The 17,970-nt window shown below is 38.5% G+C and overlaps 1 protein-coding gene across 9 annotated transcripts in view; it reads right to left on the reverse strand.

Annotated features, from left to right (window-relative positions):
- The window catches only part of ATG4C (autophagy related 4C cysteine peptidase), an 81,781-nt gene extending 70,753 nt beyond the window's left edge, over positions 1–11,028 (reverse strand). For 3 of the 9 annotated variants that reach the window (XM_007978491.3, XM_007978487.3, XM_038000763.2), the window contains exon 1: positions 10,714–10,873. The gene's annotated coding sequence lies outside the window, so the exon portion shown is untranslated. Of the gene's footprint in view, positions 1–10,713; positions 10,886–11,009 lie in introns of those variants that run through there. The other 6 variants (XM_007978494.3, XM_007978488.3, XM_007978489.3 and 3 more) reach the window with 6 other exon arrangements.
- Positions 11,029–17,970: the final 6,942 nt, after the last annotated feature.

The raw sequence follows: 17,970 nt of genomic DNA on the forward strand, positions 1-17,970 counted from the left end.
ATCTATTGTATGTAACCTTTTCTACCTGCTTGCATTTTTAGTAACAAATATCAATCCCTTATCCGATTTTGAAGGTCTCTAATACAATGGGCTACCATCTTCGCTCTCATTTCTTCTCTCCCTCTTCTTTGTTTACAGAAACATCAATTATTGTGTCCATTTCTATTCCTTCTCTTCACCTATACCTGCCAATCTTCATGCACTGAACCTGTACTCTATAAATGGTCAGTTTGTAAATTCTTTTCCTTATCTTTTTAAAAAGTGGCAAATATGAAGGGGAGAGCGATAGTAATAATATTTATGTGCAATGTCCCCTTTCAGAGCTAAGGGGTAGGCAAGGTACACAGCAGTAAGAGATAATGACAAAAAGACTGAAAAAAGGAACAATAAAGTCAGGACATGCAAGTTCAGAAAATGCTTTTGAAAAGAATAAAGGGCTGATAGCAGAGAGACTAATAAGATAGTTTTGCCTCAAGAAAAATCTTATAGACATTCTTAGGACTCCTCAGGATCACATCCTCCAATAAAAAACACTGAATCAATGCCCCGCTACTTTATAATGACAACTTAAATAAAATACCAATGCATTCTTCTCTTAAATCTAACGAGTAAAATATACATGAAAGAAACTAAGTATTAAGCAGACACACATTTATGGTCACACATGACTTCTACCAAGTTCCTCACACCTGGCTTGTGGTGAAAACCTCCACTTGTGCAGCACTGCATATTGCATGTTCACAGACTGTGCAAAGTCATCATCATAACCAACTTAAATAAGATGTAAGGTGTTTAAATGACCTCAATCATGTACTTGAAGACCAAAATAAGAATTATTAATACATCTAGGCTATTTTTAAGATAGCCTTAAGCCTTGATCTTATCTCTAAGAAGAACATAATATTTACCACACAGTTGTTTGATAAATACATTTTAATTACGTCAGGTTCTTGGTAACCTCTGATAAGTCGAAGGTAACTACGAATACTTGGAGCCTCTATACTTCAAAACGCAACTTTCCAAGCTCTTAATATTAACTCATGGTGTTAACCTCTTATACAGAGATAGTAGTCTTTATATAAGAGGTAACACCATGAGTTAATATAGAGACTTATATAGAGTCTTATACAGAGACTTACAGAGTCTTATACTGAGACTGCTATCTTTATATAAAAGGTAAAGAGGCAAATCATTTAATCAACAAAGTGTAATTAACCCCTACAAGAAATGAAGGATATAAGAATCTCAGAACTGAAAGAGAATTTACAAAGCATCTAATAACTAATATTTTTTTGTTTTTTGGTGTTTTGTGTGTGTGTTGGTTTCTTGGGGTTTTTTTTTTTTTTTTTTGGTTTTTTTTTTCTGTTTTGTTTGTTTGTTTTTTGAGGAGACAAGCTCTCACTCTGTTGCCCAGGCTGGAGTGCAGTGCCAAATGCCCCGACCTCTCAGGCTCAAGTAATCCTCCCACCTCAGTTCCCTAATAGCTGGGACTACAGGCAGGCACCACCACACCTGGCTACTTTTTTCTACTCTTTGTAGAGATGGGGTTTTGCCATGTGACCCAGGCTGATCTGAAACTCCTGACCTCAAGTGATCCACCCGCCTCAGCCTCCCAAAGTTCTAGGACTATAGGCATGAGCCACTGCGCCTGGCACTAGTAAGTATTAATATTAACAGTAGTTGTGGACCATCGTCTCACACAATACAAGCTATCACTAATCTTTCCTAATCAATAGTACTTGGGTGGAGAGGAGTAGTGAAAGAAAACCTGTAAATTTAAAAGAATACAAAAAATCACAGCCGGCGCAGTGGCTCACGCCTGTAATCCCAGCACTTTGGGAGTCCAAGGCGGGTGAATCACAAGGTCAGGAGATCGAGACCATCCTGGCTAACACAGTGAAACCCCGTCTACTAAAAATACAAAAAATTAGCTGGGTGTGGTGGCGGGCGCCTGTAGTCCCAGCTACTCAGGAGGTTAAGGCAGGAGAATGGCATAAACCCAGGAGGTGGAGCTTGCAGTGAGCCAAGATCACGCCACTGCACTCCAGCCTGGGTGACAGAGCGAGACTCCATTTCAAAAAAGAAAAAAAAAAAATCACTACCATCCTGAGAGCTGTGATCTGCTCTCTGGTTCAGACTCACTAATAACCAGCTACTAATTGGGTTCAACCACCTGTACAGTAACAAGATCTCCTTTATAACAACATCCTTGCCAACTGCAGTCCCTCAGCCTCTGACTGAACACTTGCTTCTAGAAAAGGGAGGTCAGCACTGAATGAATATTGTACTAAACTCAAAATACGCTATAAATGTAAAAGCCTGATAATGTTTTAAACTGTGTATTTTCCTATCCGTTCCAGAGCATCCATAACTGTCTTAGAGTATCCATAGTAACTACATGATACCTGCTAATTTTAAACAACTAGATTTGCTACAATGATATTATGTGGAACCAAGTTTCTGTCTACACATTATTTTCACTAACTGGTCCTGGTTGTAACCTCTGAAACTAATCCTTCCATTGGAGAGCCCATCTGATGTTTTAAAGACATACCTCCTAACCTCCCTAGCCCCCAGTCTTCTCTTTTCTACATTAAATGTCCCAATTCCTTCAACTGATCAGAAGACTGTCTATGAGTGGTAATGAGAACCTCAATCAGGGTACCGGTGAGAGGATTAGAAATGAGTAGATAAGGCAGGGCATGGTGGCTCATCCCTGTAATCCCAGCACTTTGGGAGGCTGAGGCAGGTGAATCACGAGGTCAAGAGTTCAAGACCAGCCTGGCCAAGATGGTGAAACCCCATCTCTAATAAAAATACAAAAATTAGCCAGGCGTGGTGGCAGGTGCCTATAATCCCAGCTACTCAAGAGGCTGAGGCAGAGAACTGCTTGAACCCTGGAGGCAGAGGTTGCAGTGAGCCGAGATTGTGCCACTGTACGACAGCCTGGGCGACAGAGCGAGACTCTATCTTAAAAAAAAAAAAAAAAAAAAAAAGAGTAGATAAAAGTAACAAGTTGACACGGTAGACCTAGCAACATCATACAAATATATGGATGTGTATATGCCCACATACAAGAGAGGAGACTAAAGTGACTATGAGATTTCACGTCTAATGTCTAGGAGGATAATGGTTCCATTAACTGAAACAGAACCCAAGTAGAGAAGACTAAGGTGAAGATAGGAAATTCAGTTTGAGATACAGTGATTTTGAGGTATGTAATAAGTAAATATGAATGTTATCATGGTGCCTTTAAGAGGTGACTGGATAATGGGGGTTCTGCCCTCATAAATAAGTTAATTCACTCATGGATTAATGGATTAACAGGTTATCAGAGGAGTGGGACTGGTGGCTTTATAAGAAGAGAAAGTGAGACTTGAGCTAGTGTGTTTAGCTCCTTCACCATGTGATGCTCTGCACCACCTCAGGATTCTGCAGAGTCCCCACCAGCAAGAAGGTCCTCACAAGATGCAGCTCCTCAACCCTGGACTTTTCAGCTTTCATAACTATAAGGAATAAATTCCTTTTTTATATAAATTACCCAGTTTTGGTTATTCTGTTATAAGCAACAAAAGACAGACTATGACAATAGGTAAGACCATATCCAAGGCCCATTATATTAGTTACTCTTGCCAAGAAAAAGATGCATTCATATTACTGAAGGTAGTACTACATGTAATGTAAACACAAAATATCACATTAATTCATCAAGTATTTATGTGGTTACTCCTACAAGGCACTGAGGGAGATACATGGGGCCATGAAACCTAGCTCCTGCCCTCCTTAATCTTCCATTCTAATAAGCAAGATGGTTATAACTAACCATAAGGCTGAATGTGGTTATATCTCACAATAGAGATATAAAGTATCATAACTATTAAGAGCCGTATTTTCCTCCTTTCCAATGAGAATATTCACACATGAATAATATCACAGGGTAAAATACAACAAGCATTCTTCAAATACAAAGAAGAAGCACTTAAAGAAAAACATAAATCTTTCCATTCTGGTTATAAATACAGGAAAACAGTAGACCTACTACTTGGGAATTAAAGTACCCCTAACAATTATGTCTATTGTTAAAGATTAATGCTTGAATTGTATCAGCAGTTAAAAGAAGAGCATTGTTTAAAATGTTCACAAACACAATTGTTTTGGCTTACAAATGGAATCACTCGATGTCACTTTTCTTGCATTCCTAATTTTAAATAATATTACAACTGAAAAAATACAGCTACAAGTTTAGAGCCTTACAAGTCTTCAAACTGAATATTCTCCAGCTGATATAAATGTTCCAGAGTTCCCTATAACTATATATTATGATAAAGTTTTAAATTATGTCACTTTAGTAGTTTTACAGATAACTGATTTTACAAAGAGTCTATTAAAAAGTAATTTAGTAGGAACCTAACTATATTTTACATTCATAACATAATCACACAGAAAAAATAATTCAAATAACTTTGAACACCTATTTTGACTATATATACCTTTAGTGGGATATATTCTAAGAACATAAAATGGCAAAAAAAAAAAAAAAAAAAATCTTTACTTGGTAAATCTGCTGCTGGAAGCAGTATCAGTCAGTCTAGTAATTCCAAAACTATTTTATGTGTGTTGTAGGATAGGTCAGATGAGTAAAAATAGTGATATAATTGAGAATCAGAATTCTCTCTTTGGGAAAACAGAGATATAAACAGGAATTGGAAGGAAGTGATGAGAACTCTGCAGTGTTGAATTTGAATTGAAGGTATCCTATGAACTCATGATTTCTTAAAAAATGTATATGTTGGCCTGGTGCAGTGGCTCATGCCTTTAATACCAGCAGTTTGGGAAGCTGAGGCGGGCGGAGTATCGGAGGTCGGGAGTTCGAGACCAGCCCTGACCAACATGGAGAAACCCTGTCTCTACTAAAAATACAAAATTAGCCGGGTGTGGTGGTGCACATCTGTGATCCCAGCTACTCGGGAGGCTGAGGCAGGAGAATCACTTGAACCCCGAGGCAGAGGGTGTGGTGAGCCCAGATCCGCCTTTGCATTCCAGCCTGGGCAACAAGGGCAAGACTGTCTCAAAAAGAAAAAAAATGCGTATATGTGTGTCCATTTAAAGGGTCTAGAACCAATGACACCCCAGTAGCAAAGAGCATATTAAATACCCAGATCTTGTTTTTTCTTTTTTTTTTTTTTTTGAGACGGAGTCTCACTCTGTCTCCTAGGCTGGAGTGCAGTGGCGCGAACTCAGCTCACTACATGCTCTGCCTCCCGGGTTCCCGCCATTCTCCTGCCTCAGCCTCCCAAGTGGCTGAGACTACAGGCGCCCGCCACCACGCCCGGCTAATTTTTTTTGTATTTTTTAACAGAGACGGGGTTTCACCATGTTAGCCAGGATGGTCTCGATCTCCTGACCTCATGATCCGCCCGCCTCGGCCTCCCAAAGTGCTGGGATTACAGGCGTGAGCCACCACGCCTGGCCCAGATCTTGGTTTCTAAGTATCATTTTCCACTAAAATAAACCAGGATTCTGTGGTAAAATGGCTTATTCCATGTATTGAGCAGCAAATTTACAAGGTGAGGCTGGAACATCTCATTGTGCAAATATGAGTAAGAAAGTGCTCAAACACCAGTGTAGACATATCCAAAGGTCATGGGAACCAGATTGAAGGATCTACTACTGACCAGATTTGAGATAATTTAATCATCGAAAGGAATGATGGTAGCAAATTATAGCACACTGCACAGCTTTTGAAAGAAAGGATCCTTGGGTACATAATGATACTAAAATAGAAGAGAAAGCTCTTATTTAGAGAAGAGAACCAGGAAATGTATGTAGGAATGACAGAAGTGGGAAATCACTATTTGGCAACCACCAATGCTTTTATTAATGACCACTAAAATCACTGGATAGGAAAACAAAACCTGCAAAACAGAATATCCACATGACCTCAATTTATCACCTCTACAGATTATTAAATACAAAAGGGAAAATGTACTTTCAGAATATAAAACTCTGGCTAAACTAAGTGATCAAACTTAATCACCAATCACGGAATAAACCATCATTATGTTAATCGTAATATGATTAAATGGAAAGTTCAAAATATCACCCATGTAATAGTAAAAAACAAACAAACAAAAAAACCCACAACTCTTCAATCTGAAACTAATTGTGAGGAAAAAATCAGATAAATCAATTTTGTGATGCATTCTACCTGAAGACAAAAAAAGAAAGAAAAGGTAAAGATTGTTCTAGATAAAACAGACATACAAGTACTAAATACAATTAATATCTTTAATTGGATTCAGTATTTTTGTAATGCTACAATGACATTACTGGGATATTTGGAAAAATCTAATTGTTGAATATGGACTGTACATTAGATAATATCATCATATCAAGGTTAAATTATTTGGATATGCTAATGGCATTATAGTTACATAAAATAATGTGCTAGTTCTTAGGAGATGCATGATGAATTATTTGGGAGTACAGTGTGATGTTTCCACCTTACTTTCAAATAGTTCAGGAAGAAAAAGTGTGTGTGTGTGTGTGTATTTATAGAGAGAGAAAGAGCACTTGTCTAACAGCAAGGAATGAGAGTAAAAGAGGCACAATGTTAACAATCTAGATAAAAGGATATACAGGTATTTGTCATGCTACCATTTCAATGTTTTTATAGGTTTGAAAGTAAAAAGAAAAAAATAAGGGAAAAAGGTAGAAGTTAGGTTGATTTTAGAGCAGCTGATCAGACTTCATAAAGCCTAACTACTCTTCACCCTATTCATAAGAGCTAAAAGCGAGTTCAAACTTCAAAAAGGTTTGGCTAAAAATAAAGGTAATAATCCTAACAAACAATAAGTAATCACAAACTAATCGCCCTAAGTTTCCCATCACAGCTGTAAACTACACATAATCTCAGAATTCTGTGAAAGATTGGTTATGTGCTGGTTTATCTGGGACAAGAGTGAATAAGCAAAACTATTTTATATATTTTCTCCAAATCTAAATACCAAATAAATTTTTTTTCTCGAATTGAGTTTTATTAGTTACAAGGTATCCTAAAATTAAAATGGTGTCACAGGAGTCAAGATGATCTTGGACCCAGTATCACTATAATAATAATGATAATAAACACTTAAAATCTGAACCAAGTATTTTATTAACCTATGTACATATATCATCTCATTTAATTCTCACAACAATTCTATAAGGCTGGCACTATTATTATCCTCATCTTATAAATTGAAAAAAAAAAAAAAAAAGGCCTAGAAAAGCTGTATAACTTCTTCAAGGTCATACTGCTAGTATATAGCAAATAGAGACTGTGAATCCAGGCAGTCTGACACCAAAGTCTCTTTGCTGTATACACTCTATCACTTCACTAAGAAATGTAAAATTTAAACAAAAAACTATAAATCACTACTGTTTGGGTTCAATATCTATCAAAAATTACATGAATGAAGCATTTCAGAGAAAAATCAAAAGCATGTATTTTTTCCCTAGTGCATTTATATTTATATATGTACCAAATGAATGAAGTTAGAATTTAACCAGATGCCAGTTCACTGCCAAATCTCAAGTGAAAATAAAGATGACATGTAAGTGCATTATTCAGTTACTTATTCATATATATGGTTTAATATATTACAGATAGATTCAAAACACAGACCAAGGTATTTCCAGATGCTTTCATGTAGAACTCCACTCCTGCTCAATCAAGAAAAAATGATACCAAAAAAACATTATTTTAGGTATAGCATTACTCAAATATACAAAACTAAAACAATGACAAAAGGGTAAAAAGTAACTAAGAAATTAACCTTAAACACTGCTACCACAATAAAAAATACTAATAAACAAAGCATGTTTCCCAGATCTGGTCCTCTTTCAACGTTCTCTAACTCAGTGAACGGTGCAACAATCCTTCCAGTTATATAAGCCAAAAACCTAAGATTAGCCAATATCTTCCTCTACCTCACCTTCCATATCTAATCCATCACCCAGTTCCGCCCCCTGAACACCTCTGGAATCCATCCACTTCTCTCCCTCTTACCACCACCACCTTTTCCAAAATATCATCTCTCAACTGGGCTACTCCAGCAATCTTCTAACTGGCCTCTCCCCATCCCCACTCTTATCCCCTCTGTAATCAGTTCTTCCTCTGTGTAACATCGAGTACTTTTTTAACAGCATTTACTACAGTTGTAACTTTCAATTTCTTTGACTATTTATGTCTGCCTCCTCTGTTAGACAGTAAATTCTATGAGTGTAAAAACCGTATTTACTCACTACTATACCACTGTGGCCTAGAAGAGTGTCTAGTTAATAAATAAACGCTAAATGATTGAATGCATGTCAAAGATTACAATTTTATTTATAAATAGTCCAAAAAAATTAAAAAGTGCTTTATAAGGCTCAACAATTATTCTATATCACAGATTTTTACTTTTTTTTTTTTTTTTTTTTGAGACAGGGTCCTAATTTCTACCTACCAATCCCTAAGCACTATTTAAATTCCAGATTAGATCTCATTTTCATGAAACATTCCCTAGTTATCTCTCTTCTCACTTTTAACATACTGAAACACTCCCATCAAATCTAATACATATTGACTATATTTTCTGATGCCTGAAGGCAAAGTTTACATCTCATACATTCTGCCAGAGTATAAGCTCCCTAAGAGCAGGGACTTTTCTTGTTCACTGCTATATTCCAAGCACCTTGAAGAGTGTCTGGTATGTAATAGCTGCTCAGTAAGCATGTGTTGATTTTATTCTCTTTATATATTTCAGGATAGAGCACAAATCCTTGCAGCTGTTGTAGTGGGAAGAGTAGAAAGGAACTGAAGTAAATTCCTTAAATTCTTCAAGCTTCAGTTTTTTCATCTGTTAAATGTAAATAATAATAGCTTACTTAGTTGGAATAACTGAGCTAATGCTTTAAAAGCATCTAAGCAGAGCTGAGGACAAGAGGATACTCTTACAAATAAATGTTTTGGTGATTTTGTGACAATAGTTAAATAGTAAGTAGTCACTAAATGCCTATTAAATGAATAAAATCTCAGGAGAAATATTAAGAGATTAAGTAATGGCTAGCTTATCATTTTTTTCAATAAAAAATTATATGAGTAAATTTATTCTGAAATATATTTTGCCCCAATCTTAAGCATGACTGAAACCATTTCAGCATTTTGTGCATTAATTAGGAATAATCCTAATTTAACATTGTACCAATATTAATATTTATATTTTAATGACATGTATAGATCATTTTGATAGCTTAAAAAAGAATGATAATCTTAGTATAAGAACCTCTTTAGTGCAATAATTGGAATAGAAAACAAGCTGCAAACTCATTTCAGTTACGTGGCTCCCCAGAAAGTCAGAAAATTTCTGCCTTTTTATAAAACATTAGTGAACAGAATACGATGCTGTTCACCAGAACTATCAAAATGTCTAGAAATAATTCATAACCAATCACCATAAATGTATTTTTCCACATACTTGAATCCTATTTTAAAGAAAAAGAGCATTAATTAAATTGCTTTTAATGACTTTTTGCTAAATTACACAATTCCTTAGATTGGCCACTTTTTGACATGTGGTTCTAAAATTTTATAGCGAATGAACTGATAATTCAATATAGCCTCAGATTATTGGACTAACTAGAAACTCTCCCTTGTTCAAAGAAGAGCTTTATCAATTTGAAACTCAGAAAATACATAGACTTTACCTTTCAAAGCCTTTCCAATCCGTCTGGGTACTCTCAATGGTTCATAATCTAATTACAAGTCACAAGCAAGCAAGAAAGATCATTCCCTTGTCTCTTTCTGCCATCAACTGACACAAAATCATTGCCAAAAACCCACTGAGGACATATGGTCCAAGCAGGAAAATGTAAGAAAACTCCTAAGTAATTTGGATATAAAAAGATGTAAGACGAGGTATTCTTCTCCAACTATAGGGTAGCAGTGAGCCCCATGTGGGTAAATAACCAATACAAAACGAAAAGGTAAGCCAAAGAAATCATAAGATATATAAACTCAATAAGCAGTGATGCTGAGTTGACCGCTGAAGGTTCTCACATATGAACATAGTCATCATATGTAAGAATTTATTCTACACCTCCAACCTCAAAAGCCCTTAGATGCGAGTAGGGTTGGGAGAGTTCACGGTGAGCGGGAACCAAATAAAGTGAATGAACGTTAATATTTAGACGGAAAGGCATTAATATATGCAAGGTAGTGTGTTATGGCTTGAAGCAGTAACAAACACCAAAAAGGGACAAAGAGGCTAGGAATGAGAACAGAGAGATAGTGAGGATCCAGTTATTATTATTTCCCTTTTTTTATTTTTTAAACGAGGAGAAACAGGGCCGACAGAGCACTGGCATGAGGAGGGATCAAATGGATGCGATAGATCAGGGGAAAGGGTCTTGCCTGCAACATCTAAGAAAACCACAAGGAAAGGAGGAACAGCTGCCCACAGTTAGGCTCACGGTTTATCTCTGGAACCCAGGACAGAGCGAGGAAGAGTCAGAAGACAAATGACACTACAAAGGAGAGACAAGGGAGGCGCCAAAACCCTCGGAGAACCCAGATGGCTGGCCACAGGGTCTTCACTGAAGGCGGACTCCCCAAGAAACCCGGTCATTCGGCGACCAGAGACACTAAGTCCCAAATTTCTCGACTCCTCTAGCCTCAAGCCGATCCCTCACCGAAACAGAAGGACTGGAGAACTGTAAAAATGTGCAGGAGCCACCAACCCGGGAAACGTTCCAGCTCTAGCAGCAGCCGCCACAAAAGTATCCCGCACACACGCACACGTTCCGACCTCAGCGCCGCAGCTACAGGTACTTTTAGCACCCCGGCCACCGTAGTAAGAGGAACCGCCTCCGCGTCAAATCCATCAGATCAGCCACTTCCGGGATACGAAAGCCTTGCGATTGGCAGTAGCGATAGCAGCGGCGTAGAGGCCTCTGCTATGCTTACTTTATCCATCTCTTTTTCCCACCTGTTCGCCACCCCAAGCCGCTAATCCACCACCAGTGCAGCTAAGCGAAGAACCAGGAGAAAGTATCCATCTGTGAGCATTGTCACTCTGATAGACAAACCACACTACTGCTGCCATAAATGCCTGTTGAGCACTTGGACTTCAACTACCAGCAGGCCATGCAGCATCACGCCCTTGCCTCTGGCGCAGGAACTGCAAGATCCAGCATGCATTGCGGCCCTCCTTCCTCGCACTCAGGACCAAGATAAGAGCCTAACCAAGCCTCACTTTGATTTAAAAAAAAAAAAAAAAAAAAAAAAAAAAAAAAAAAAAAAAAAAGGCCGGGATGCCTTCTTATCCTGTTGTGAAGGAACTCGAAACCAAGCCATAATTAGGACTGTAGGTTACTTATAAAACATCAAGGAATATGTGCACTTATTTTCCATATTCAGGTTATTTTCAAGCATCAAAACACAAGACAGCCGGGCGCGGTGGCTCGCGTCTGTAATCCCAGCACTTTGGGAGGCCAAGGCGGGTGGATCGCTTGAGATTAGGAGTTCGAGACCAACCTGGCCAACATGGTGAAAGCCCGTCTCTATTTAAAAAGTTAAAAAATTAGCCGGGCGTGGCGGCGGGCGCCTGTAATTCCAGCTATTCGGGAGCCTGAGGCAGGAGAATTGCTTGAATCCGGAAGGCAAAGGTTGCAGTGAGCAGAGATTCCGCCACTGCACTCCAGCCTGGGCGACAGAGCGAGGCTTTGTTTAAAAAAAAGAAAGAAAGAAAGAAAAAGGGACAGTCTGAAGATGCTTTTTATAACGTGTAAATTTCTGGGATTACCAGGCGCGGTAGCTGTAATCCCAGCACTTTGGGAGGCTTAGGCGGGCGGATCACTTGAGCCCAGGAATTCGAGAACAGCCTGGCCAACAGAATGAAACTAAATATATAAATATAAAATATAAATGTTATATTTATATTTCTCTACTAAAAATATAAAAATATACTAAAAATTGTTTAGTATATTTTTATATTTTTAGTATATTTTTTAGTATATTTTAGTATATTTTATAGTCTCTACTAAAAATATAAAAAATTAGCGGGGCGTGGTGGCGGGCACCTGTAGTCCCAACTATTCAGGAGGCTGAGGCAGGAGAATCACTTGAACCTGGGAGGCGGAGTTTTCAGTGAGCCGAGATCGCCCATCTGCACTCCAGACTGGGCGACAGAGCAAAACCCTGTCTCAAAAAATAAAATAAAAGTAAAAATAAATAAATAAAATGGAAATTTTTATCTTCACTCCTAAATGATGTCAAGAGAAATACTGTTACTGTAAAATGTAATCCTATGCCTTTTTACAGTACCGCAGATTTTGTTGGAGCAAGGACTACCAGACATGCTTCTGAATTACATAGGAAATTATACTAAAAACTATGAAGTCTATACCACCGGACTATGAAACCACATGGGAATGAAAACTTTCAAGAATGAAGAGTTGAAAAGTTAAAAATTAAACTTGAATTTTTTTCAATTTTGTAATGGATTTGGTGGTTTAGATTATTTTTTTATTCTCACAAAAACAGGTAGCTGGATCTATTTATTTTTTATTCATGTACTTGGACAACTAAATAACAAAACAACAAGCAAAGGGTATGATAAAATCACAAATGGCACACTTATTAGAGTGAGAAAACAAAGTAGTTTTCTTGCATGATTCCATTGCCTGTGGTTTCATGTTTCGAAATCCCCAAACTTTGTTCTGATTTTTTTTAGGAGAGAGAGCATGCATCTAACAAGCTGTTTAGATGCCTTTTTGTAACTTTCATAAAGACCTGGATTACAAGAATGCGTATATTTTATTTTTGGTATTGTGCATTAACAGGCCATGAGAAACAATGCTTGGATTCTTAAGATAACTATATAATTATACAAAAGTAAATTGTGTGTATACTACAGACTTGGGTTTTTTGTAGATTTACCACAACAAATTTTAATTGGTTAGAAAAAAAGGAGTAAAGTACCTTTCCTTTTTATGACTTCACACAGAAGTCACAGGAGGAAACTATATTCTGCAACACTGACATGGCATCAGCTATCATACAAACTGCTTTCCAACTCTAGTGCGTTAAATTATGCAGCGCTAGCAAGTAAATATTTAAAATCTATGAGCATGGAAAATAATCTGCTGTTTTCCATGCTCATGCACCGAAGCAATATGAATGCAGTGAGAGAGGACATTTCCATTGGAATGATTCAAAGGTAATGTTGATAAACTATAATTAGGTGATCTGATATTCATAGGTGTTTGCTGTAAATAAACACAAAATTGCATCCACTTATTAGTGATGTTATTAAGGAAGCTTTAAAAATATGCTAAATATTTGATACACATATTTCTAAAGTCGTTTCCGTGATCAATTGTATAAATGAACATGAGAGTTTAAAGAGTACATAATTTATGTAATAGACTTTATGTTTTTTAAAGAGATTCTTACAGCTGCAGCACTCAGAGAGAACATTCTGTCCTCTAAATGTGTTTTCACATTCCAATTCAGCCAATTGCCAACCATGCAAGAGTTAAAACTGGAGAAGCTGTTCATTATAGTTCAACAAAAGTAGGATGAGTGCTACTAAGGGCAAGCCACTCTGTCTGGGCACTATAAGCTGTTTATGAAACACTGATAGTTTTGAAAATTAGTTAAGATTTAAAGGGAAATTAAAAGCATACGTGAGCTTTATCAGAATAGAAAACAAAGTACGGCCGGGCGCGGTGGCTCAAGCTTGTAATCCCAGCACTTTGGGAGGCCGAGACGGGTGGATCACAAGGTCAGGAGATCGAGATCATCCTGGCTAACACGGTGAAACCCCGTCTCTACTAAAAAAATACAAAAAACTAGCTGGGTGAGGTGGCGGGCGCCTGTAGTCTCAGCTACTCGGGAGGCTGAGGCAGGAGAATGGCGTAAACCCGGCAGGCAGAACTTGCAGTGAGCTGAGATCCGGCCACTGCACTCCAGCCTGGGCGACAGAGTGAGACTCTGTCTCAAAAAAAAAAAAAAAAAAAAAAAAAAAAAAAAAAAAAAAAAGAAAACAAAGTACAATATGTATACCGCTGACTTTTAATAATAATCACACATTTGGTTAATTGAAACTTATAATAGCTAATATACCTTCTTAAAGGCAGGATCTGCATCTTAAACATCTGTGTCCCTCCCAGCTCTATACACAGTACTTTGTGCACAGTAACTGACTCTCAATAAGTGTTTGTGGAAGTTCACAGTGATGACTAGGCTGGGCGCATTGGCTCATGCCTGTAACCTCAGTACTTTGGGAGGCCGAGGCAGGTGGATAACTTGAGATCAGGAGTTCGAGACCAGCCTGGACAACGTGGTGAAACCCCGTCTCTACTAAAAATACAAGAAAAAATAGCCAGGTGTGGTGGCGTGCGCCTATAATCCCAGCTACTCAGGAGACGGAGGCAGAAGAATCCCTTGAACCCGGGAGGCAGAGTGATCCGAGATTATGCCACTGCACTCCAACCTGGGCAACAGAGCATGACTCTGTCTCAAAAATAAAAAATAAAAATTCACTGCTTAGTATGTGTATATGTGTGTGTGTACTTGGTGTATATATGTGTGTGTGTGTACTTATATATATAAAACACATTTATAATATATAAGTAACATTTATGTTAAGCCCTTTCTAAAATGTCATCGTATCCCAGGCATATATTTTGAAAGTATACCAACCATTCTAATAGCATTGATTGTGAGGCAGCTCCAGATTTTTATTAGGAAACTTTTACTTCTTAACTCCTATCAAGTGTATTTCTTACCCATCTCCTTCCTGGACCAGGAAAAGATGAAGATTCTATTAAATAAATGTATACCATGAATCCTTCATTGGGAATATTATGTTAAGCGACATTCAACTCAGCCTTGATGGAATGAATACCCTGTAGACTTCTAAAGCCTAAACAATTATTTTAAAGAACCCGGGAGGCGGAGGTTGCAGTGAGCCAAGATTGTGCCACTGCAATGCCACCTGGGCAACAGAGCGAGACTCCGTCTCAAAAAAAAAAAAAAAAAAAGAGAAAAGAAAATAAAACTTGGTGAAAACCCTTCCTCTTTTCCAAGTAACCTTATTTCTATCCCCTGTCTTATATCTTCAACCTCTTTCTCTCTCTCTCAACTATGCTCCTTTTACTTCAGCAAACAAACATGCACAGAATCACCATAATTGTGAGAGCACTTTCAGTGGACTCAGCTTTCCTGCTATAGGCAGTCACTCCCAATGCCCAGGCTGGAGTGTAGTGGTACGATCACAGCTTACTGCAGCCTCCACTTCCCAGGCTCAGGTGGTTCTCCCACCTCAGCCTCCTGAGTAGCCGGGACTACAGGTACACACCACTAAACCCAGCTAATTTTTTTGTATTGTTTTGTAGAGATGGGGTTTCTCCATGTTGCCCAGGCTGGTCTTGAACTCCTGGGCTCAAGAGATCCTCCTGCCTCAGCCTCCCAAAGTGCTGGGATTACAGGCATGAGCCACCACACCTGGTCTGGTCTATTCTATCTTCTCTTTTTCCTTTCATAGCCACACTTCATCAAGTGCTACGAAGTAAACCTTAGCCTTCATGCAGCATGGGATCTCTTCACAGCAACTAGTATTTACTAGACACCCACAACTATGCTGGAAATATAGACAGAATTCAGTTAGGAGCTTATGGTCCCTCAATACAATGTGATAAATGTTATGATAAAAGTAAGGACAAGATATTAAGAGAATGAAGAAGGTCAGTTACTCTCAAATGGAGTGAGGACCCTAGAGGAGGAAGTTCCCAAGATGATTTAAATGACAAAAATAAGAATTAACTAGCTGTAGAAGAGGGAGGTTCAGCCAGATTAGGACAACCTGTAAATTTATTATAGCTGGAACATGAGTGGGGTGAATAGTATGATATAAGTCTGGAAAGACAAACTGGAGCTGTTTCACAAAAAGACTTTGTAGGCCAGGCGTGGTAGCTCACACCCATAACCCGAGCACTTTGGGAGGCCAATGTGGGTGGATCACCTGAGGTCAGGAGTTCAAGACCAGCCTGACCAACATGGTGAAACCCCGTCTCTGCTAAAAATACAAAAATTAGCTGGGTGTGCTGGTGGGCGCTTGGAAGTCCCAGCTACTCGGGAGGCTGAGGCAGGAGAACTGCTTGAACCTGGGAGGAGGAGGAGGCTGCAGTGAGCTGAGACTGCAGCACTGCACTCCCACCTGGGTGACAGAGGGAGACTGTATCTCAAAAAAATAAAAATAAATTAAAAAAAGACTGTATACTATGATAAGGATCTTAGACTTTAACCGAAATATAAAGAGAACCATTTACGAGTGACATAACTAGATTGCATTTTAATCTATTATGTGCTGTATGAAGAACGGATTGGGCTGGCAAGACCAATTAGGAGATTGTTTTCATAATTCAGTTTTTTACAATGAGAGATCTGAAATAAAGTAGTCTAGGGGCCGAAAGGTATTATATCTTTCCTCCCCGCCATAGGAGTCGTGGCCAACACTCCTGTAACAAAAGACAGGTTAACAAAAGAAAAGCATTACAAATTTATTTAATCAAAGTTTTATGTGACATGGGACCCTTCTGAAATGAAGACCCAAAAACCCAGGGAAAACTTCCCCTTTTTATGCTTAGATTTGATGAAGAGTGGACAACTATGGAGAAATGCAATTAGACAAAAAGGAAATGATCTAGTAGTAACTGAGTGGGGAAACCCAGTAGAGCCTGACTGTTCAGATTCTTCCTGCCCTCTTTATGTGACATTCTTCCCTCCTGGGTACAGGTCAGGACTCCTTCTGGAATGTGGCTCTTATGATTTACTTTCAGTCAAGGTAAGTCAGAGAATTCCTTTCAGGCCAGCTCCTACACTGAAAGGTGGGGAAAGATTAGAGTAGTATTTCTAGATTTTATGACAGACTGTCAGGGAGAGGAATTCTAGTTCCTATGACCTGCCTTGGGGAAAAGGAATTCTAGTTTCTATGGCCTCCCTTGGGGAGAAAGGCAAGCAGGAGAAAGAAGAGCAGGAGAAGGTCAGAAAGAGATTTTGCTTCTGAACCCTTCCAGCGTTCTTCAAAGTACTCAGCATGCCAAAGTGTCATTGTTTGGGGTGTTATCTTCCAAGCCCCAACAGCAGGGATAAGAGAAGAGTGAAATACTGACCAGAAATATTAAGATAATAGAATCAAGAGGAAGTGTGAGTGAAAGAAGGAATCAAGGGAGACTCCCACGTTTCTGGCTTTTCAATTTTCCACATGTTGAGTTAGGAATGCTTAAGAGTTGTCCATATAGCTATGCCCAAGAGATAGTTAGATACAGAGCTCAAGGGGAAGATTTGAGCTGAATATATAGCCTCGTAAGTCATCCACTTTAGAAGACAACTGAAACCATGAGCATAGGTAAGATTATAAGCCATGTAGATGGGGATATGAGCTAGTAACCAGGAAGTCAATAGGTGATAACACAGGTAGAGTGGAGAATGACATACACAAATGTCATGGAGTCCTTCAGAGGAATGGGATTTTAACGTAAGAGCAGAGGAGTACTGGTTCAGATGCAGCACTGGAGAATGAAAAGAGAGCTGAACTCAGCCATTGACCCAGTATTCCGAATGAATGAGACCAAAAAACACAAAAAGCATAAATTCAAGGTTGCAGGGGAACAACATTTTCAGGGAAAGTTGGCATTCATTAAGACCAGGAAGCAAAGCAAGAATTCTGAGGAAAATGAGGATGGAGCAGATTAGAACATCAAATAAGGAATGGAGAGATTTAAAAGGAAAAAAATATCAGGAGACTGGATCGTAGGAAAGGCACAGGTGACAAACAAAAAGAAAGATGATGACCAAGAGGACAGAATATGAAGTATTATTCACCAGTCGTGACTTCAAAACAGAAATCCTATATAAATCTGAGGTTCACCCTAGCCTGATGA

Source organism: Chlorocebus sabaeus, chromosome 20 (assembly GCF_047675955.1).
Source record: "Chlorocebus sabaeus isolate Y175 chromosome 20, mChlSab1.0.hap1, whole genome shotgun sequence".
NCBI lineage: Eukaryota > Metazoa > Chordata > Mammalia > Primates > Cercopithecidae > Chlorocebus > Chlorocebus sabaeus.